This window comes from Salmo trutta, chromosome 30 (assembly GCF_901001165.1).
Source record: "Salmo trutta chromosome 30, fSalTru1.1, whole genome shotgun sequence".
Lineage (NCBI taxonomy): Eukaryota > Metazoa > Chordata > Actinopteri > Salmoniformes > Salmonidae > Salmo > Salmo trutta.
This window is the reverse complement of record NC_042986.1, coordinates 41303188-41325687: the sequence shown is the minus strand read 5'-3', so window position 1 is coordinate 41325687 and position 22500 is coordinate 41303188. Positions and strand designations below refer to the sequence as shown.

General features: G+C 49.4%; 1 protein-coding gene across 5 annotated transcripts in view; it reads right to left on the bottom strand.

Annotated features, from left to right (window-relative positions):
• Positions 1 to 22500, bottom strand: part of LOC115168705 (arginine-glutamic acid dipeptide repeats protein) — a 361211-nt gene that overhangs the window by 292844 nt on the left and 45867 nt on the right. The window lies entirely within an intron of this gene.

The following is a 22500-nucleotide window of genomic DNA, read 5'->3' as shown; positions in this document are numbered from 1 at the left end:
AAGTGGCTTATAAAAGGCTTTTCAATTGGCAGTAGCAGACTCTACTGTGGCCTCTACTGTAGGTCTATAGCCCACCCGCAAGGTCTATAGCCCACCCGCAAGGTCTATAGCCCACCCGCAAGGTCTATAGCCCACCCGCAAGGTCTATAGCCCACCCGCAAGGTCTATAGCCCACCCGTCAGGTCTATAGCCCGCCCGCAAGGTCTATAGCCCGCCCGCAAGGTCTATAGCCCGCCCGCAAGGTCTATAGCCCACCCGCAAGGTCTATAGCCCGCCCGCAAGGTCTATAGCCCGCCCGCAAGGTCTATAGCCCGCCCGCAAGGTCTATAGCCCGCCCGCAAGGTCTATAGCCCTCCCGCAAGGTCTATAGCCCACCCGCAAGGTCTATAGCCCACCCGCAAGGTCTATAGCCCGCCCGCAAGGTCTATAGCCCACCCGCAAGGTCTATAGCACACCCGCAAGGTCTATAGCCCACCCGCAAGGTCTATAGCACACCCGCAAGGTCTATAGCACACCCGCAAGGTCTATAGCCCGCCCGCAAGGTCTATAGCCCACCCGCAAGGTCTATAGCCCACCCGCAAGGTCTATAGCCCACCCGCAAGGTCTATAGCCCACCCGCAAGGTCTATACTATAGCCCACCCGCAAGGTCTATAGCCCGCCCGCAAGGTCTATAGCCCCCCTGCAAGGTCTATAGCCCACCCGCAAGGTCTATAGCCCACCCGCAAGGTCTATAGCCCACCCGCAAGGTCTATAGCCCACCCGCAAGGTCTATACTATAGCCCACCCGTCAGGTCTATAGCCCGCCCGCAAGGTCTATAGCCCACCTGTGGGCTTCCAGTTTTCACAGGTTTAAAGGGGGCAAGTAACGAGAAGCATAGTAAAGACAACGGAGTAATAACCATAATTAGGTCCATTCCCAGTAACAAAGAAAGCTGCTGCTTGAAGAACAATAGACAGCCTTGGGTCTATGTTGTGTTGTCATGGATACATAAAGAATGGTAATTTTAAAGTGGCAGATGGGCATGCACAAGCAATTTGTACTCTTCCATTTACCTTCCATTCATTGTTATGTTTTGCGTGTCTCATGTGTATCTGCATGTATGCAGCTCTCTTGACCGGGGCTCACTTGGAAAAGACATGTCAATCACAATGTGACTGGTCTGGTCAAAGAAAGGAGAAATTTAATAGCGTGTAATAAAATGCTTGTTGTCATTAATAGTCCCAGTAAATACATGTTTTGTCAGCGTGTGTGTGTGTGTGTGTGTGTGTGTCGTTTTGATCTTGACACACATCATAGAAATCTCCTTTAGGATGTAGGCAGTCCCTGGTGGATGTAGCCAGTCCCTGGTGGATGTAGCCAGTCCCAGCCAGTCCCTGGTGGATGTAGCCAGTCCCTGGTGGATGTAGCCAGTCCCTGGTGGATGTAGCCAGTCCCAGCCAGTCCCTGGTGGATGTAGCCAGTCCCAGCCAGTCCCTGGTGGATGTAGCCAGTCCCTGGTGGATGTATCCAGTCCCTGCCAGTCCCTGGTGGATGTAGCCAGTCCCTGGTGGATGTAGCCAGTCCCAGCCAGTCCCTGGTGGATGTAGCCAGTCCCAGCCAGTCCCTGGTGGATGTAGCCAGTCCCAGCCAGTCCCTGGTGGATGTAGCCAGTCCCTGGTGAATGTAGCCAGTCCCAGCCAGTCCCTGGTGAATGTAGCCAGTCCCTGGTGGATGTAGCCAGTCCCTGGTGAATGTAGCCAGTCCCTGGTGAATGTAGCCAGTCCCTGGTGGATGTAGCCAGTCCCAGCCAGTCCCTGGTGGATGTAGCCAGTCCCTGGTGGATGTATCCAGTCCCTGCCAGTCCCTGGTGGATGTAGCCAGTCCCTGGTGGATGTAGCCAGTCCCTGGTGGATGTAGCCAGTCCCAGCCAGTCCCTGGTGGATGTAGCCAGTCCCAGCCAGTCCCTGGTGGATGTAGCCAGTCCCAGCCAGTCCCTGGTGGATGTAGCCAGTCCCTGGTGAATGTAGCCAGTCCCAGGTGAATGTAGCCAGTCCCTGGTGGATGTAGCCAGTCCCTGGTGAATGTAGCCAGTCCCTGGTGAATGTAGCCAGTCCCAGCCAGTCCCTGGTGAATGTAGCCAGTCCCTGGTGGATGTAGCCAGTCCCTGGTGGATGTAGCCAGTCCCTGGTGAATGTAGCCAGTCCCTGGTGGATGTAGCCAGTCCCTGGTGGATGTAGCCAGTCCCAGCCAGTCCCTGGTGAATGTAGCCAGTCCCTGGTGGATGTAGCCAGTCCCTGGTGAATGTAGCCAGTCCCTGGTGAATGTAGCCAGTCCCTGGTGGATGTAGCCAGTCCCAGCCAGTCCCTGGTGAATGTAGCCAGTCCCTGGTGGATGTAGCCAGTCCCAGCCAGTCCCTGGTGAATGTAGCCAGTCCCTGGTGGATGTAGCCAGTCCCAGCCAGTCCCTGGTGAATGTAGCCAGTCCCTGGTGGATGTAGCCAGTCCCAGCCAGTCCCTGGTGGATGTAGCCAGTCCCTGGTGAATGTAGCCAGTCCCTGGTGGATGTAGCCAGTCCCAGCCAGTCCCTGGTGGATGTAGCCAGTCCCTGGTGAATGTAGCCAGTCCCTGGTGAATGTAGCCAGTCCCTGGTGAATGTAGCCAGTCCCTGGTGGATGTAGCCAGTCCCAGCCAGTCCCTGGTGGATGTAGCCAGTCCCTGGTGGATGTAGCCAGTCCCTGGTGGATGTAGCCAGTCCCAGCCAGTCCCTGGTGGATGTAGCCAGTCCCAGCCAGTCCCTGGTGGATGTAGCCAGTCCCAGCCAGTCCCTGGTGGATGTAGCCAGTCCCTGGTGAATGTAGCCAGTCCCTGGTGAATGTAGCCAGTCCCTGGTGAATGTAGCCAGTCCCAGCCAGTCCCTGGCGGATGTAGCCAGTCCCAGCCAGTCCCTGGTGGATGTAGCCAGTCCCTGGTGGATGTAGCCAGTCCCAGCCAGTCCCTGGTGGATGTAGCCAGTCCCTGGTGAATGTAGCCAGTCCCTGGTGGATGTAGCCAGTCCCAGCCAGTCCCTGGTGGATGTAGCCAGTCCCTGGTGGATGTAGCCAGTCCCAGCCAGTCCCTGGTGGATGTAGCCAGTCCCTGGTGGATGTAGCCAGTCCCTGTCTAGCATAGACGTATGTGATGTGGGTGCAGTGGAAAACGCTAGTTTTGAAGAGGTACAGCTGACACCACGTTAGCTAGAAGAGATACAGCTGACACCACGTTAGCTAGAAGAGATACAGCTGACACCACGTTAGCTAGAAGAGGAACAGCTGACACCACGTTAGCTAGAAGAGGAACAGCTGACACCACGTTAGCTAGAAGAGGTACAGCTGACACCACGTTAGCTAGAAGGGATACAGCTGACACCACGTTAGCTAGAAGAGATACAGCTGACACCACGTTAGCTAGAAGAGATACAGCTGACACCACGTTAGCTAGAAGAGGAACAGCTGACACCACGTTAGCTAGAAGAGGTACAGCTGACACCACGTTAGCTAGAAGAGATACAGCTGACACCACGTTAGCTAGAAGAGGAACAGCTGACACCACGTTAGCTAGAAGAGGTACAGCTGACACCACGTTAGCTAGAAGAGGTACAGCTGACACCACGTTAGCTAGAAGAGGTACAGCTGACACCACGTTAGCTAGAAGAGATACAGCTGACACCACGTTAGCTAGAAGAGATACAGCTGACACCACGTTAGCTAGAAGAGGTACAGCTGACACCGCGTTAGCTAGAAGAGATACAGCTGACACCACGTTAGCTAGAAGAGATACAGCTGACACCGCGTTAGCTAGAAGAGATACAGCTGACACCGCGTTAGCTAGAAGAGATACAGCTGACACCGCGTTAGCTAGAAGAGGTACAGCTGACACCACGTTAGCTAGAAGAGGTACAGCTGACACCACGTTAGCTAGAAGAGATACAGCTGACACCCCGTTAGCTAGAAGAGATACAGCTGACACCACGTTAGCTAGAAGAGGTACAGCTGACACCACGTTAGCTAGAAAAGGTACAACTGACACCACGTTAGCTAGAAAAGGTACAGCTGACACCACGTTAGCTAGAAGAGGTACAGCTGACACCACGTTAGCTAGAAGAGGTACAGCTGACACCACGTTAGCTAGAAGAGATACAGCTGACACCACGTTAGCTAGAAGAGGAACAGCTGACACCACGTTAGCTAGCGGGGTGGATGATGGAGGAGGAGAGGAGGGGTGAGGAATGGAGGAATGGAGGGAGGAGAGTAGGGGTGGGGGAGGGAGGGAGGGAGGGAGGGAGGAGAGGAGGGGTGGGAGGGAGGGAGGGAGGAGAGGAGGGGTGAGGAATGGAGGAATGGAGGGAGGAGAGGAGGGGTGAGGAATGGAGGGAGGGAGGGAGGAGAGGAGGGGTGAGGAATGGAGGGAGGGAGGGAGGAGAGGAGAGGAGGGGTGGGGAATGGAGGGAGGGAGGGAGGGAGGGAGGAGAGGAGAGGAGGGGTGGGGAATGGAGGGAGGGAGGAGAGGAGGGGTATATGTGAGCGGTCCCCTAGTCTGCTGTTCCTGCACACAGCAGCAGGAGGAGCAGAGAGGAGGACGAGCAGAGAGGAAGAGCAGCTGTGTGTAAGTTGACTATGCAAACAATTTGGGATTTTCAACACGTTTCTCATAAGAAGTGATGCAGTCAGTCTCTCCTCAACTCTTAGCCAAGAGAGACTGGCAATGCATAGTATTTATATCAGCCCTCTGATTACAATGAAGAGCAATGGGTGGCGCTCTGTTCTGGACCAGCTGCAGTTTAACTAGGTCTTTCCTTGTAGCACTGGACCACACACCTGGACAATAATCAAGATTAGACTAAACTAGAGCCAGCAGGAGAGAGGAGCTGGTGGCTGAGCGGCTGGTCACAGAGAAGGAGAGAGGAGCTGGGGGTTGAGCGGCTGGTCACAGAGAAGGAGAGAGGAGCTGGGGGATGAGCGGCTGGTCACAGAGAAGGAGAGAGGAGCTGGGGGTTGAGAGGCTGGTCACAGAGAAGGAGAGAGGAGCTGGGGGTTGAGTGGCTGGTCACAGAGAAGGAGAGAGGAGCTGGGGGTTGAGTGGCTGGTCACAGAGAAGGAGAGAGGAGCTGGGGGTTGAGCGGCTGGTCACAGAGAAGGAGAGAGGAGCTGGGGGTTGAGTGGCTGGTCACAGAGAAGGAGAGAGTAGCTGGGTATTGAGTGGCTGGTCACAGAGAAATGCACAGGCCGGGCTCCCTGGTGAGAGGGTGAACTAGCAGGGAGCTAGCTGAGAAGAGAGGAGAGAACATGAAATGAAAGGAGCTAGCTAGTGGGGATAATGTGTTGTGAGAAACTGTAAGGTTCACCACCGGAGATAAAAGCAGGAAGAGACAGGTTATTAAAAACAGCAGGATGTGGCTACCATATTGTGTTGACTAACCTTGACGACATACACCTCTTGTCCTAGCTCTCCTCCACTACCACACTCCCTCCTCTGAACACTTCCTGGGTCTGACCAGAGGCCTAACAACAACTGACACAACAAACCAAAGACTGTCTGGGAGAGGAGAAAGACAAACAGACAAACCACAGAAATGAAACATAAATGACTGGGCGATGAAACCATGGAGCAGATGAGGTATGATAACAATCACAACATTCTGTCATTACAGGGATGTTTCCATGACGTTTCTACTACGTCACAACATTCTGTCATTACAGGGATGTTTCCATGACGTTTCTACTACGTCACAACATTCTGTCATTACAGGGACGTTTCCATGACGTTTCTACTACGTCACAACATTCTGTCATTACAGGGACGTTTCCATGACGTTTCTACTATTTCTCAACAGTATCCAGGTCATGGAACATAATGGAATGTATCTCTGTGATCCATCTATACACTAGCATGTGATCTAGATAAAACCTAAGCCATTCAGTTGGTATTTTCTGTTGCTGGCCTAGCCAACGATATTGTAAACAGCTAGTTTACAGTATTTAATCGTCTCATTCCCACGACACACAGCAACCCCATCATCCAAGGGGTCCTCTCTGTTCTCCCTGGCTCAGAGGGAGCACTCTGGAAATAAGTCTCGTGCTGTGTCCCAAATGGCCCCCTATTCCCTATGGGGCCCTGGTCAAATGGCCCCCTATTCCCTATGGGGCCCTGGTCAAATGGCCCCCTATTCCCTATGGGGTAGTGCCTTATATAGGGAACCATTTGGGATGTAGCCAGCCTCACAGCACCTGTTCAATAGCACAGACATCTCCCTTTCAGCATCCACACTGACTGACTGGTAGAGTCCTAGAATTTACAGCACAAACACACACACACAAAGAAAACACACGCACGTACACACAGACAGACACAGAAACACATGCATAAACACGTGTGAGTCACACAGTCAAACATTACCACAGGAGACACACCAGACCGGATATAAATCTCCTTGTCACAATGGAAACACTAATATTCATGGCTGTGTGTGTGTGTGTGTGTGTGTGTGTGTGTGTGTGTGTTGTGTGTGTGTGCCAACTATGTCCTCTGTCTCCAGGTCAACAGGTTCACATTGACAGAACAACACCTGTTTGACGGCATTAAAACACTTAGACCCACGAGGTAGGGTAGGGCTGCAGGTAGCCTAGGAATTAAGAGCGTTGGGGGCCAGTAACCGAAAAGTCGCTGGTTCGAATCTCTGAGCTGACTCTATGAAAGATCTGTCCATGTGCCCTTGTGCAAGGCACTTTACTCTTGTAAATCACTCTGGATTAGAGCGTCTGCTAAATGACTAAAATCTAACTTACTGTTTTACTGGTAATGGTAAATGTAAAGGTAATGTAATGATAATGTAATTGTACATGTAAAGGTAATGGTAATGTAATTGTACATGTAAAGGTAATGTAATGGTAATGGTAAACGTGATGGTAAGGTAATGGTAATGTAAAGGTAATATTAAGGTAATGGTAAATGTAAAGGTATTGGTAATGTAATTGTACATGTAAAGGTAATGTAATGGTAATGGTAAACGTGATGGTAAGGTAATGGTAATGTAAAGGTAATATAATGGTAATGGTAAATGTAAAGGTAAAGGTAATGGTAATGTAATTGTACATGTAAAGGTACTATAATGGTAATGGTAAATGTAAAGGTAAAGGTAATGGTAATGTAATTGTACATGTAAAGGTAATGTAATGGTAATGGTAATGTAATTGTACATGTAAAGGTAATGTAATGGTAATGGTAAATGTAATGGTAATGTAATTGTACATGTAATGGTAAATGTAGGGTTAGGCCACTCCACAGGGACTAGGGTTAGGCCACTCCACAGAGACTAGGGTTAGGCCACTCCACAGGGACTAGGGTTAGGCCACTCCACAGGGACTAGGGTTAGGCCACTCCACAGGGACTAGGGTTAGGCCACTCCACAGGGACTAGGGTTAGGCCACTCCACAGGGACTAGGGTTAGGCCACTCCACAGGGACTAGGGTTAGGCCACTCCACAGGGACTAGGGTTAGGCCACTCCACAGGGACTAGGGTTAGGCCACTCCACAGGGACTAGGGTTAGGCCACTCCACAGGGACTAGGGTTAGGCCACTCCACAGGGACTAGGGTTAGGCCACTCCACAGGGACTAGGATTAGGCCACTCCACAGGGACTAGGGTTAGGCCACTCCACAGGGACTAGGGTTAGGCCACTCCACAGAGACTAGGGTTAGGCCACTCCACAGGGACTAGGGTTAGGCCACTCCACAGGGACTAGGATTAGGCCACTCCACAGGGACTAGGATTAGGCCACTCCACAGGGACTAGGGTTAGGCCACTCCACAGGGACTAGGGTTAGGCCACTCCACAGGGACTAGGGTTAGGCCACTCCACAGGGACTAGGGTTAGGCCACTCCACAGGGACTAGGGTTAGGCCACTCCACAGGGACTAGGGTTAGGCCACTCCACAGGGACTAGGGTTAGGCCACTCCACAGGGACTAGGGTTAGGCCACTCCACAGGGACTAGGATTAGGCCACTCCACAGGGACTAGGGTTAGGCCACTCCACAGGGACTAGGGTTAGGCCACTCCACAGGGACTAGGGTTAGGCCACTCTGTACTACAACAGGGACTAGGATTAGGCCACTCCACAGGGACTAGGATTAGGCCACTCCACAGGGACTAGGGTTAGGCCACTCCACAGGGACTAGGATTAGGCCACTCCACAGGGACTAGGGTTAGGCCACTCCACAGGGACTAGGGTTAGGCCACTCTGTACTACAACAGGGACTAGGATTAGGCCACTCCACAGGGACTAGGATTAGGCCACTCCACAGGGACTAGGGTTAGGCCACTCTGTACTACAAACAGGGACTAGGGTTAGGCCACTCTGTACTACAAACAGGGACTAGGGTTAGGCCACTCTGTACTACAACAGGGACTAGGATTAGGCCACTCCACAGGGACTAGGGTTAGGCCACTCTGTACTACAACAGGGACTAGGATTATGCCACTCAACAGGGACTAGGGTTAGGCCACTCTGTACTACAACAGGGACTAGGATTAGGCCACTCCACAGGGACTAGGGTTAGGCCACTCTGTACTACAACAGGGACTAGGGTTAGGACACTCCACAAGGACTAGGGTTAGGCCACTCCACAGGGACTAGGGTTAGGCCACTCTGTACTACAAACAGGGACTAGGGTTAGGCCACTCCACAGGGACTAGGGTTAGGCCACTCCACAGGGACTAGGGTTAGGCCACTCCACAGGGACTAGGGTTAGGCCACTCCATAGGGACTAGGGTTAGGCCACTCCACAGGGACTAGGGTTAGGCCACTCCACAGGGACTAGGGTTAGGCCACTCCACAGGGACTAGGGTTAGGCCACTCCACAGGGACTATAGGCCACTCCACAGGGACTAGGGTTAGGCCACTCCACAGGGACTAGGGTTAGGCCACTCCACAGGGACTAGGGTTAGGCCACTCCACAGGGACTAGGGTTAGGCCACTCTGTCCTACAACAGGGACTAGGATTAGGCCACTCCACAGGGACTAGGGTTAGGCCACTCTGTACTACAACAGGGACTAGGATTAGGCCACTCCACAGGGACTAGGGTTAGGCCACTCTGTACTACAACAGGGACTAGGATTAGGCCACTCCACAGGGACTAGGGTTAGGCCACTCTGTACTACAACAGGGACTAGGATTAGGCCACTCCACGGGGACTAGGGTTAGGCTGCTGTATCTCTATCTACTCCATAACATTTCATGTGTGTGTGTGAGTGTCTGTGTGTGTGCCAGAGAGTTGATGCTTCTCTCTCTCTCTCTGCAAGATGAGGGTTATGTGATGGGAGAAAAAAAGATCTGTGGTCGTAGATGACTAGTACTACTGGCCTTTATATTCTAAACCGTCTCAATCCTATTATGCAACACACACACACCCCCCTCTTGACCCTGTGACCAGGAATGTGGTGCTCGCTGCCTAAACAACTCACCTAACATCACAGCCAGGCTCCATTTCTGATGGCTAAAACTCCGCCTGCCTTTCTATCAGCCATGATGTCTACTGCTCTCAGCCATGACCTCTACTGCTCTCATAAAGACCCTGCGTCTATCAGCCATGATCTCTACTGCTCTTATAAAGACCCTGCTTCTATCAGCCATGAACTCTACTGCTCTCATAAAGACCCTGCATCTATCAGCCATGACCTCTACTGCTCTCATAAAGACCCTGCTTCTATCAGCCATGAACTCTTATAAAGAGAAAAGATCCTGAGCTTTATAAAGACCTTGCTTCAAGAATAGCCAAGCACTAGGCTAACGATTTCTAACATATAATCACCAAGGACTTCTAGGACTACCAGCCTATAGGACTACCAGCCTATAGGACTACCAGCCTACAGGACTACCAGCCTACAGGACTACCAGCCTATAGGACTACCAGCCTATAGGACTACCAGCCTATAGGACTACCAGCCTATAGGACTACCAGCCTATAGGACTACCAGCCTATACCATTACACAATATTAGGTATTTCCCAATTTGTTTCATTGCTGTACCAGTTCTACAAAGAGTCAGATGCAGTGAGTAGTGAGTTGGGCTACATGCCAGGTTATTAAAGTGCTTTAGTAGCAGCAGTAGACTACAGTAGAACACGACAACAACAGCTGACTCAACAACAACCCATTACAGAGGTAATCTGATGCCTTACACACACTGAGGTTCTCACCGGGTTTACCTCCTGGGACATACCCGCCGTAGGGTTTACCTCCTGGGACATACCCGCCGTAGGGTTTACCTCCTGGGACATACCCGCCATAGGGTTTACCTCCTGGGACATACCCGCCATAGGGTTTACCTCCTGGGACATACCCGCCGTAGGGTTTACCTGCTGGGACATACCCGCCATAGGGTTTACCTCCTGGGACATACCCGCCATAGGGTTTACCTCCTGGGACATACCCGCCGTACCTCCTGGGACATACCCGCCATAGGGTTTACCTCCTGGGACATACCCGCCATAGGGTTTACCTCCTGGGACATACCCGCAATAGGGTTTACCTCCTGGGACATACCCGCCGTACCTCCTGGGACATACCCGCCATAGGGTTTACCTCCTGGGACATACCCGCAATAGGGTTTACCTCCTGGGACATACCCGCCGTAGGGTTTACCTGCTGGGACATACCCGCCATAGGGTTTACCTCCTGGGACATACCCGCCATAGGGTTTACCTCCTGGGACATACCCGCCGTAGGGTTTACCTCCTGGGACATACCCGCCGTACCTCCTGGGACATACCCGCCATAGGGTTTACCTCCTGGGACATACCCGCAATAGGGTTTACCTCCTGGGACATACCCGCCGTACCTCCTGGGACATACCCGCCATAGGGTTTACCTCCTGGGACATACCCGCAATAGGGTTTACCTCCTGGGACATACCCGCCGTACCTCCTGGGACATACCCGCCATAGGGTTTACCTCCTGGGACATACCCGCCATAGGGTTTACCTCCTGGGACATACCCGCCGTAGGGTTTACCTCCTGGGACATACCCGCCGTACCTCCTGGGACATACCCGCCATAGGGTTTACCTCCTGGGACATACCCGCAATAGGGTTTACCTCCTGGGACATACCCGCCGTACCTCCTGGGACATACCCGCCATAGGGTTTACCTCCTGGGACATACCCGCAATAGGGTTTACCTCCTGGGACATACCCGCCGTACCTCCTGGGACATACCCGCCATAGGGTTTACCTCCTGGGACATACCCGCAATAGGGTTTACCTGCTGAGACATACCCGCAATAGGGTTTACCTCCTGGGACATACCCGCAATAGGGTTTACCTCCTGGGACATACCCGCAGTAGGGTTTACCTCCTGGGACATACCCGCAATAGGGTTTACCTCCTGGGACATACCCGCAATAGGGTTTACCTCCTGGGACATACCCGCAATAGGGTTTACCTCCTGGGACATACCCGCCGTAGGGTTTACCTCCTGGGACATACCCGCAATAGGGTTTACCTCCTGGGACATACCCGCAATAGGGTTTACCTCCTGGGACATACCCGCAATAGGGTTTACCTCTAATAGGGTTTACCTCTGGAACCAGGCTAACAAAATGGCCAAGGTCTACTACATGTTAGCACTGACTCATTATTAGTGGTGTAACAAGGGGTCTAAAATGGCCGCCCAGTTGTCATCACCACGTAGGATTTACTTTTGGGACAAACACAGTGTAGAGAGGTAGGGATGTCTCTGTCTCAACACTAGAACAAAATGGTAGCCTGGTCCCAGATTATTGTAGGGAGTTGGCTATACAGCACAAACAGATCTGGAACCAGGCTAACAAAATGGCCAAGGTCTACTACATGTTAGCACTGACTCATTATTAGTGGTGTAACAAGGGGTCCAAAATGGCCGCCCTGTCGTCATCACCACTGCCCTTAATTCATATGAACCCAAAGGAAACCACTACCCCAAAATGGCCGCCTGTCTTTTATCACCGCTGCCCTTACTTCATATCAAACCAAAGGAAAGCGATTACCTGGTGATGATTAGTGAGCATTATGAGGCAGCTCCATTAACCTTTGAGAAATGGAGTGTGGGCTCTGTGCTTAGCCAAGCATAGCCTGTCTCTTCCTCCACAGGAAACAGAAGGGAGGGGGAGAGGAGAGAGATAAAACAGGGGGGGAGACAGAGAGAGAGAGAGAGACAGCGTGTGAGAGCTGGGAGAGGAGATACCGAGGCAGGGAGGGAAAACTGCAGTGTGAGAAAGGAAGAAGAGGCTAATTACTAGGCACATTTGGACACATTTCTCTCTCTCTCTGATGTTAACAGTGCAAATGGTTTTATGCCCGTCTGGGTTGGGCTGGGTCAGACAGCTTTATATTGGCCTCTTTAGGTTGTCTTGAGAGCTGTCTGCCAGTGTCATTATCGCCTTAGTTTCTACATGGTGGTGGACTGTAATTGTCTTGGCAAAGGTCTATAGGCTATTTGGCAAAGATCAACTGATTAGATCTATTATAATAAATATACTGTGTAAGGAAATCTTTATTTTGAGCTATTTACATCCTCGTGTTTTAACATTTCTTACCGTGAGAAGAGTGGACATATTCAGGAGGCAGCCTAGGCAGAGTTAGCATAGCTCCAGTCACCTCAATATCAACTAAATCCACCACTCGGCTAAATCTATAAAAAAAAACAGCCAATCCTCCACCACTATACTACACCTACTAACCAATCACTGGCCCCTCTTATAGCAAGGCAGCAGCTGTTCCTCTTGGGTTGTTATGATTTGATTTCAATCACCTTTTGACCGCACCCCTTTTCATTTGAACTTATTAACATTCCATCTGTTTGCCCATGGAAAATGGCGGTCACTAAGTGAACTACTGAATGCCAAAAACATTCAGGAGATACAGTACCAGTCAAAGGTTTGGACACACCTACTCATTCCAGGGTTTTTCTTTATTTTTTTACTATGTTCAACATTGTAGAATAATAGTGAAGACATCAAAACTATGAAATAACACATATGGAATCAAAAGTGTTAAACAAATCAAAATATATTTTATATTTGAGATTCTTCAATGTAGCCACCTTTTGCTCTCCTCCCCCAACTCTCCCCCTATATATTTATATTTGGAAACTCAGTCAGGGTCTCAGCTTATTGTGGAAAGTTAGCACAATCGAATAGACAAAAGTATATTGTGCATCAGCAGTCACTCAACTAGCCCAAGTCAGCTATTGGATTTTAGATGGTTAAATGAGTCTTGCAGTCAGCTATCTAAACGTATATAAAGCATGGGCGGGCGGGTGGGGCCCATTGATCATCAGTTATCATATTAAACAGTTCATAAACCTATGACAAACCTATGCCTCACCCTATGACAAAATGTGTATTTACTTTAAAACTTAAAATGTTCCTCTTCGCTGTCACTTGAGGGGAGGGTGGTAAAATGTTATTGATGTGGTTACGCATACCCACAAGCCACTGCAGCCCCTCATGATGAGTTCTCTTTATTTGTGGCCCCCACCCCCCATCAAAGTTTCCCACCCCTGACATAAACTGACCAGGTGAATCCAGGTAAAAGCTATGATCCCTAATTGATGTCACTTGTTAAATCCACTTCAATCAGTGTAGATGAAGGGGAGGAGACAGGTTAAAGAAGGATTTTTAAGCCTTGAGACAATTGAGACTTGGATTGTATGTGTGCCATTCAGAGGGTGAATGGGCAAGACAAAATGTTTAAAGTGCATTTGAACAGGGTATGGTAGTAAGTAGTAGGTGCCAGGTGCACCGATTTGTGTCAAGAACTGCAACGCTCCTGGGTTTTTCACCCTCAACAGTTTCCTGTGTGTATCCAGAATGGTCCACCACCCAAAGGACATCCAGCCAACTTGACACAACTGTGGGAAGCGTTGGAGTCTACATGGGTCAGCATCCCTGTGGAACGCTTTCCACACACCACAGGCTTTCCACACCACACCACGTGCTCCAACGAATTGAGGCTGTTTTGAAGGCAAAGGGGGGGGTGCAACTCAATATTAGGAAGGTGTTCCTAATGTTTTGTACACTCAGTGTATATGTCAACTTCAAATGTATGTGACCCATACAATGCACCACAGTGACATACACATTGAGGCCTACCTAGACCATCACATTGCGGCCTACCTAGTCCATCACATTGAGGCCTACCTAGTCCATCACATTGAGGCCTACCTAGACCATCACATTGAGGCCTACCTAGTCCATCACATTGAGGTCTACCTAGTCCATCACATTGAGGCCTACCTAGTCCATCACATTGAGGCCTACCTAGTCCATCACATTGAGGCCTACCTAGTCCATCACATTGAGGCCTACCTAGTCCATCAAATTGAGGCCTACCTAGTCCATCACATTGCGGTCTACCAAGACCATCACATTGAGGCCTACTTAGTCCATCACATTGAGGCCTACCTAGTCCATCACATTGAGGCCTACCTAGTCCATCACATTGAGGCCTACCTAGTCCATCACATTAAGGCCTACCTAGTCCATCACATTGAGGCCTACCTAGTCCATCACATTAAGGCCTACCTAGTCCATCACATTGAGGCCTACCTAGTCCATCACATTGAGGCCTACCTAGTCCATCATGTTGAGGACTATTTATAAAGCCCTTTTCACAGTTGTCACAAAGTGCTTTTCAATCCCCGGCCTAGACCTATTCCCTGCCATGCTGAAAATAAGCTTTACTGCTCCCCTGTACATTATGGCTCTGACGGTACAGTAGTCGCTAGCTAGCAAACTTGTGGTGGGCGAGAAATGAGCCTTGTTATGCATCCTGACACCAAACCCTGCGCCGCCCAAGAAAATAAAAACATGCCTCTCACTTACTGCTTGAACGGTTTGTTTTCACACCGCCTGAACGGTTTGTTTTCACACCGCCTGAACGGTTTGTTTTCACACCGCCTGAACGGTGTTTACACACCACCTGAACAGTTTACACTGCAGAAAGGACCGGTTTGTTTACACACCCCCTGAACGGTTTGTTTACACACCGCCTGAACGGTTTGTTTACACACCGCCTGAACGGTTTGTTTTCACACCGCCTGAACGGTTTGTTTACACACCGCCTGAACGGTTTGTTTACACACCGCCTGAACGGTTTGTTTACACACCGCCTGAACGGTTTGTTTACACACCGCCTGAACGGTTTGTTTACACACCCCCTGAACGGTTTGTTTACACACCCCCTGAACGGTTTGTTTACACACCGCCTGAACGGTTTGTTTACACACCACCTGAACAGTTTACACTGCAGAAAGGACCATACATCAGCAAGGTCACAACAATTTCCTCCCAACATTAAGGAGTATCATTATCAAACACATGAGCAGAGGGGAGAAAGGGGGAGGGAGAGAGGGCAGTGAGAGGGGGAGGGAGAGAGGGCAGTGAGAGGGGGAGGGAGAGAGGGCAGTGAGAGGGGGAGGGAGAGAGGGAAGAGGTGGAGAGAGAGGGAAAGAGGAGAGGTGGGGTGAGGGAGCACCAGCATTATGGAGTATCACAATCACAAGAGGAGGGGAAAAGGGGGAGAGAGAGAGAGAGGAGAGAGACAACAGGGGAAGAGAGGAGAAAAGAGGGAGAGAAAAAAAGGGGAGAGGAAGAGAGCGAGAAGAGGGGGTCCACTCTGCTACGGAGAAGGGAGAGAACACACTGATTGATGGCTTCATCGTATGCCTGTTCACCTCTCTCTCTCCGTGAAGAGACATGTCAATATGAAGACATGAATGCAGCAGCCAATCTCTCTCTCTCTCTCTCAGCACACTGAAAACCACTGTAAATACGGAGGCTGGAGTCTGTCCCAAATGGCACCCTAATCCCCACGTAGTGCACTACATTGGACCAGGGCCCACAGGGAGCAGGGCTGGAATTACCATTGACCTCACGATACGATATTATCACGCCGCGATATTATCACGATACTTAGGTACCGATATGATATGTATTGAATCAATTAAATCTGACCTCAGTAGATGGAATAATACTCCAGGAGCTTTAACTGGCAGTATATATATATATATGAATTCATATATTGTCATTCCCGAATTTCTGTCGTTTAATGGTTCCCATGGCTCCCCCTTCTGGCTATTGGGATACAATTCATAGTGTGGTTTCAAAATATATATGGCAAGGTAAATGATCCTGGCTAAAAATGAAATACACAAGAGGACTATTCGTACCAAACCAGGCACTATCATTTTACCCTTTATCCTAAATTGGTTCAGACATGATTCTTCTGTCCCATGGCTGAGTATAGAGAGAAATATGGTGTCTCCTATTGCCCTGGAAGACGTGTTTCCACTGATAAACTCAGCAAGAAAAAGAAACGTCCTCTCACTGTCAACTGCGTTTATTTTCAGAAAACTTAAACACGTGTAAATATTTGTAATGGACATAACAAGATTCAACAACTGACACATAAACTGAACAAGTTCCACAGACATGTGACTAACAGAAATGGAATAATGTGTCCCTGAACAAAGGGGGGGGGGCAAAATCAAAAGTAACAGTCAGTATCTGGTGTGGCCACCAGCTGCATTAAGTACTGCAGTGCATCTCCTCCTCATGGACTGCACCAGATTTGCCAGTTCTTGCTGTGAGATGTTACCCCACTCTTCCACCAAGGCACCTGCAAGTTCCCGGACATTTCTGGGGGGGATGGCCCAAGCCCTCACCCTCCGATCCAACAGGTCCCAGACGTGCTCATGGCAGAACACTGACATTCCTGTCTTGCAGGAAATCACGCACAGAACGAGCAGTATGGTTGGTGGCATTGTCATGCTGGAGGGTCATGTCAGGATGAGCCTGCAGGAAGGGTACCACATGAGGCAGGAGGATGTCTTCCCTGGCCACATCTGCAGCCCTGGCCACATCTGCAGTCCTCATGTCTCCTTGCAGCATGCCTAAGGCACGTTTACGCAGATGAGCATGATCCTTGGGCATCTTTCTTTTGGTGTTTTTCAGGGTCAGTAGAAAGGCCTCTTTAGTGTCCTAAGTTTTCATAACTGAACTTAATTGCCTACCGTCTGTAAGCTGTTAGTGTCTTAACGACCATTCCACAGGTGCATGTTCATTAAAAGTTGATGGTTCATTGAACAAGCATGGGAAACAGTGTTTAAACCCTTTACAATGAAGATCTGTGAAGTTATTTGGATTTTTACGAATTATCTTTGAAAGACAGGGTCCTGAAAAAGGGACGTTTCTTTATTTGCTGAGTTTATATCCCTTAAACCATGTAATATGGTTATTAGGGGTGGGAGACATGTTTTCCGGGTGGGGAGGGAAGATGGGCCACTATTCTGTGTTTTATCTGCCTGGCGTGACAGCTTTGCTGCCGTCGAGAATCAAACAGGCGGGTGCAGGAAAGCCTGTATTCAATTTCATAAACCAGACAGGGAGAGAAAGAGACAGGGAGAGAGGTATAGAGAGAGAGGTATAGAGAGAGAGAGAGAGAGAGAGAGAGAGAGAGAGAGAGAGAGAGAGAGAGAGAGAGAGAAAGAGACAGGGAGAGAGGTATAGAGAGAGGTATAGAGAGAGAGAGAGAGAGAGAGAGAGGTATAGAGAGAGAGGTATAGAGAGAGAGGTGGAGAGAGAGAGGTGGAGAGAGAGAGAGAGAGAGAGCGCGTGAGGTAGAGAGAATTTGAGAGAGGTAGAGGTAGAGAGAGAGGCAGAGGTAGAGAGAGAGAGAGGCAGAGAGAGTGCGAGGTAGAGAGTGTGAGGTAGAGAGAGAGAGAAAAATACTGAACTCTTAACTAATACATTACATTGGAGAAAAGGCAAAAAAACATATCCACTAAAGTCATCACACAATTTTAGAAAATACTAAAAGACAGGATCAAGAAAAGGTTATTTTTTAAATCTGGAAACCCCCCTGTTAAAGACAATGGGAGAATATGAAAACATGACATGAGTATTATTAGTTGAATTGATTGGCTTGTATATAGTATAAAGGAAACAAAGCATTCTTCCTCACAGTGGGAGAGAGACATTAATAAAACCTTCCTCTTCCTCACAGTGGGAGAGAGACATTAATAAAACCTTCCTCTCCCTCACAGTGGGAGAGAGACATTAATAAAACCTTCCTCTTCCTCACAGTGGGAGAGAGACATTAATAAGACCTTCCTCTCCCTCACAGTGGGAGAGAGACATTAATAAAACCTTCCTCTCCCTCACAGTGGGAGAGAGACATTAATAAAACCTTCCTCTTCCTCACAGTGGGAGAGAGACATTAATAAAACCTTCCTCTTCCTCACAGTGGGAGAGAGACATTAATAAGACCTTCCTCTCCCTCACAGTGGGAGAGAGACATTAATAAAACCTTCCTCTCCCTCACAGTGGGAGAGAGACATTAATAAAACCTTCCTCTTCCTCACAGTGGGAGAGAGACATTAATAAAACCTTCCTCTTCCTCACAGTGGGAGAGAGACATTAATAAGACCTTCCTCTCCCTCACAGTGGGAGAGAGACATTAATAAAACCTTCCTCTCCCTCACAGTGGGAGAGAGACATTAATAAAACCTTCCTCTTCCTCACAGTGGGAGAGAGACATTAATAAAACCTTCCTCTCCCTCACAGTGGGAGAGAGACATTAATAAAACCTTCCTCTCCCTCACAGTGGGAGAGAGACATTAATAAAACCTTCCTCTTCCTCACAGTGGGAGAGAGACATTAATAAAACCTTCCTCTTCCTCACAGTGGGAGAGAGACATTAATAAAACCTTCCTCTCCCTCACAGTGGGAGAGAGACATTAATAAAACCTTCCTCTCCCTCACAGTGGGAGAGAGACATTAATAAAACCTTCCTCTCCCTCACAGTGGGAGAGAGACATTAATAAAACCTTCCTCTTCCTCACAGTGGGAGAGAGACATTAATAAAACCTTCCTCTTCCTCACAGTGGGAGAGAGACATTAATAAAACCTTCCTCTTCCTCACAGTGGGAGACATTAATAAAACCTTCCTCTTCCTCACAGTGGGAGAGAGACATTAATAAAACCTTCCTCTTCCTCACAGTGGGAGAGAGACATTAATAAAACCTTCCTCTCCCTCACAGTGGGAGAGAGACATTAATAAAACCTTCCTCTTCCTCACAGTGGGAGAGAGACATTAATAAGACCTTCCTCTCCCTCACAGTGGGAGAGAGACATTAATAAAACCTTCCTCTCCCTCACAGTGGGAGAGAGACATTAATAAAACCTTCCTCTCCCTCACAGTGGGAGAGAGACATTAATAAGACCTTCCTCTCCCTCACAGTGGGAGAGAGACATTAATAAAACCTTCCTCTTCCTCACAGTGGGAGAGAGACATTAATAAGTGAAACAAAATGGCAGCCTAAATCCCCCATAGTGGGGATGCAATAACTTGTTCTTCATCACATCAGTGTGTGATATTTACACAGAAACTGGAGTACAGTCCTGAGAGAGGGGGAGAAGAGAGAATGAGGGGAAGCGGAAGAAGGAGAGAGAGGGAGGAAGAGAAAGGGAGGCAGAGGAGGAGAGAGAGAGGGAGGCAAAGGGAGTGGGAGGAGGAGAGAGAGGGAGGAAGAGGAGGAGAGAGAGAGAGAGGGAGGAAGAGAGAGTGGGAGGAGGAGAGAGAGGGAGGAAGAGGAGGAGAGAGAGAGAGAGGGAGGAAGAGAGAGTGGGAGGAGGAGAGAGAGGGAGGAAGAGAGAAAGGGAGGCAGAGGGAGGAGGAGGAGGAGAGAGAGGGAGGAAGAGAGAAAGGGAGGCAGAGGGAGGAGGAGAAAAAGGGAGGAAGAGAGATATGTATAGCTACGTTTGATCTCTAATATAGAGAGGTGAAACGGATTATATTTGCGCTGCTCATGACGTGACACCACGGTTAGCTAGAAATCACGAGGTCCGGTCAGTTCTCCTTTATTTTTCTATCTGAGTGAAGAGACAGAAACCCCCCATCTCTCCTCCCTCCCTCCCTCCTTCCTTCCTTCCTTCCTTCCTCCATTTACCCCCCCCCCCCCCCCCCCCAACTCAATATTCTCCACAGCCTCCTAAACACAGCAACTCAGATACAGGTGTTGACACATGCTTTGAGATAAATCCTCTTTCACACCACACTAACTAATGTGTCCCTACAGAAACACATAGTGACAACAAAATGTGCTTGTGTGCCATTTACGATGATTAGGGTTTTCTTTGACAGTGAAATCCCCCCCCCCCAACAAGCTCTTTAAAACAATACAGGACCACCTCAGGAAATTAGAGGATGGAATAGAGGCCTCTGTTCAGTTCCAGAGGGCCTCACTCTCCAGGTAGGTAGTAGAGAAGAAGAAACTCAGTTTACATTTCCTGCTTTCTTTATACTCCTGCTTTTGATTGGCTTTGGGAAGGATCGATATCACTGTGCTTTTTGAATGCTGTGTTTTATGAACCGCAATAATCCTTCATTAAAGATGCTGGCGCCCGGGAAGGCGAAGAGTGTGTGTGTGTGTGTGTGTGTGGGGGGGGGGGGGAGCGTAAATGACTCATGGTTTGATATCGCTGCTGTATAAATGGGTTCCTCTAGAGAAGCCACTGCTGTGTTCATATCTCTCTCTCCATCTCTCTCAATTTTCAATTCAATGGGGCTTTATTAGCATGGGAAACATATGTTTATATTGCCAAAGCAAGTGAAATTAACTAAAGTAAGAAGAAACAAGAAACACTGAAAATATTTTTACATCAAGCATTGCAGGAGTGTTTCAATATTTTATTTTAATAAAAAAAATGTAACCTTTATTTAACTAGGCAAGTTAGGTGCTGCATCTGTCTATCTGGCAGGCGTTAGGTGCTGCATCTGCCTATCTGGCAGGCGTTAGGTGCTGCATCTGCCTATCTGGCAGGCGTTAGGTACTGCATCTGCCTATCTGGCAGGCGTTAGGTGCTGCATCTGCCTATCTGGCAGGCGTTAGGTGCTGCATCTGCCTATCTGGCAGGCGTTAGGTGCTGCATCTGCCTATCTGGCAGGCGTTAGGTGCTGCATCTGTCTATCTGGCAGGCGTTAGGTGCTGCATCTGCCTATCTGGCAGGCGTTAGGTGCTGCATCTGCCTATCTGGCAGGCGTTAGGTGCTGCATCTGTCTATCTGGCAGGCGTTAGGTGCTGCATCTGTCTATCTGGCAGGCGTTAGGTGCTGCATCTGCCTATCTGGCAGGCGTTAGGTGCTGCATCTGCCTATCTGGCAGGCGTTAGGTGCTGCATCTGTCTATCTGGCAGGCGTTAGGTGCTGCATCTGTCTATCTGGCAGGCGTTAGGTACTGCATCTGCCTATCTGGCAGGCGTTAGGTGCTGCATCTGTCTATCTGGCAGGCGTTAGGTGCTACCATTTCATCTTTCAATGTCAACTGTTGTTAATTTTTAAATGTTGTTCCTGGAGATGTGTCCAGGTTACATCACAACAATTCAATAGTTGGAACAAGGAGAGACTGAGCGAGACTACTAATGAATAATTTGCTGTCTGACGGATGAATCTACCTTTGACTCATCTCAACCACAGCAGCGACTACATGAAAACCCATCTAGTCACACACACACACACACACACACACACACACACACACACACACACACACACACACACACACCTGTTGTTAAGGAAAAGCAGGCCAGCAGCTAGCTACAGGCATCAATAGCAGGCTGGCAGCAGGCTTCAACAGCAGACTAGCAGCTAGCAGCAGGCATCAACAGCAGGCTAGCAGCTAGCAGCAGGCATCAACAGCAGGCTAGCAGCTAGCAGCAGGCATCAATAGCAGACTAGCAGCTAGCTGCAGGCATCAATAGCAGACTAGCAGCTAGCTGCAGGCATCAATAGCAGACTAGCAGCTAGCAGCAGGCATCAATAGCAGGCTAGCAGCTAGCTGCAGGCATCAACAGCAGACTAGCAGCTAGCTGCAGGCATCAACATGACAGCTCTCTCTCTCTTTATCCCCCCTCCTTTATTCCATCTCTTAATTGATCATGATAAAACGACCTGACAGCACATTTAACAGGGCAGTTTTTCTGCATGGTATGAGAGTGTGTTACGCCGGGCCAGATTTCCATCCAGGCCCATCAATCCTCCATTACCAAGTCAGATCAGGTAGAGAGACCTGCTCAGACACACATCCTGGAGGACTCGTTCAATTGGCCTCAAGCTTTTCTACTAGCAGCTTCACAAGACACGGAGTAGAGTAGACGGGAGGTGGCGAGGAAAACACTGTTGTTAAAAAACGACCCCGAGTGCTTTATTGGCGAGACTAGAAAAGCCCGTTGAGCAATATGAGTGAGAAATAGGCAACGATAGTAACGTACCTTTACTGCCCTTTTCTTTAAAATGATGAATCCACTATGTTGGGAAAACATTAACAGGACCCATCAGCACCAACAGGACCCATCAGGACCAACAGGACCCATCAGCACCAACAGGACCCATCAGCACCAACAGGACCCATCAGCACCAACAGGACCCATCAGCACCAACAGGACCCATCA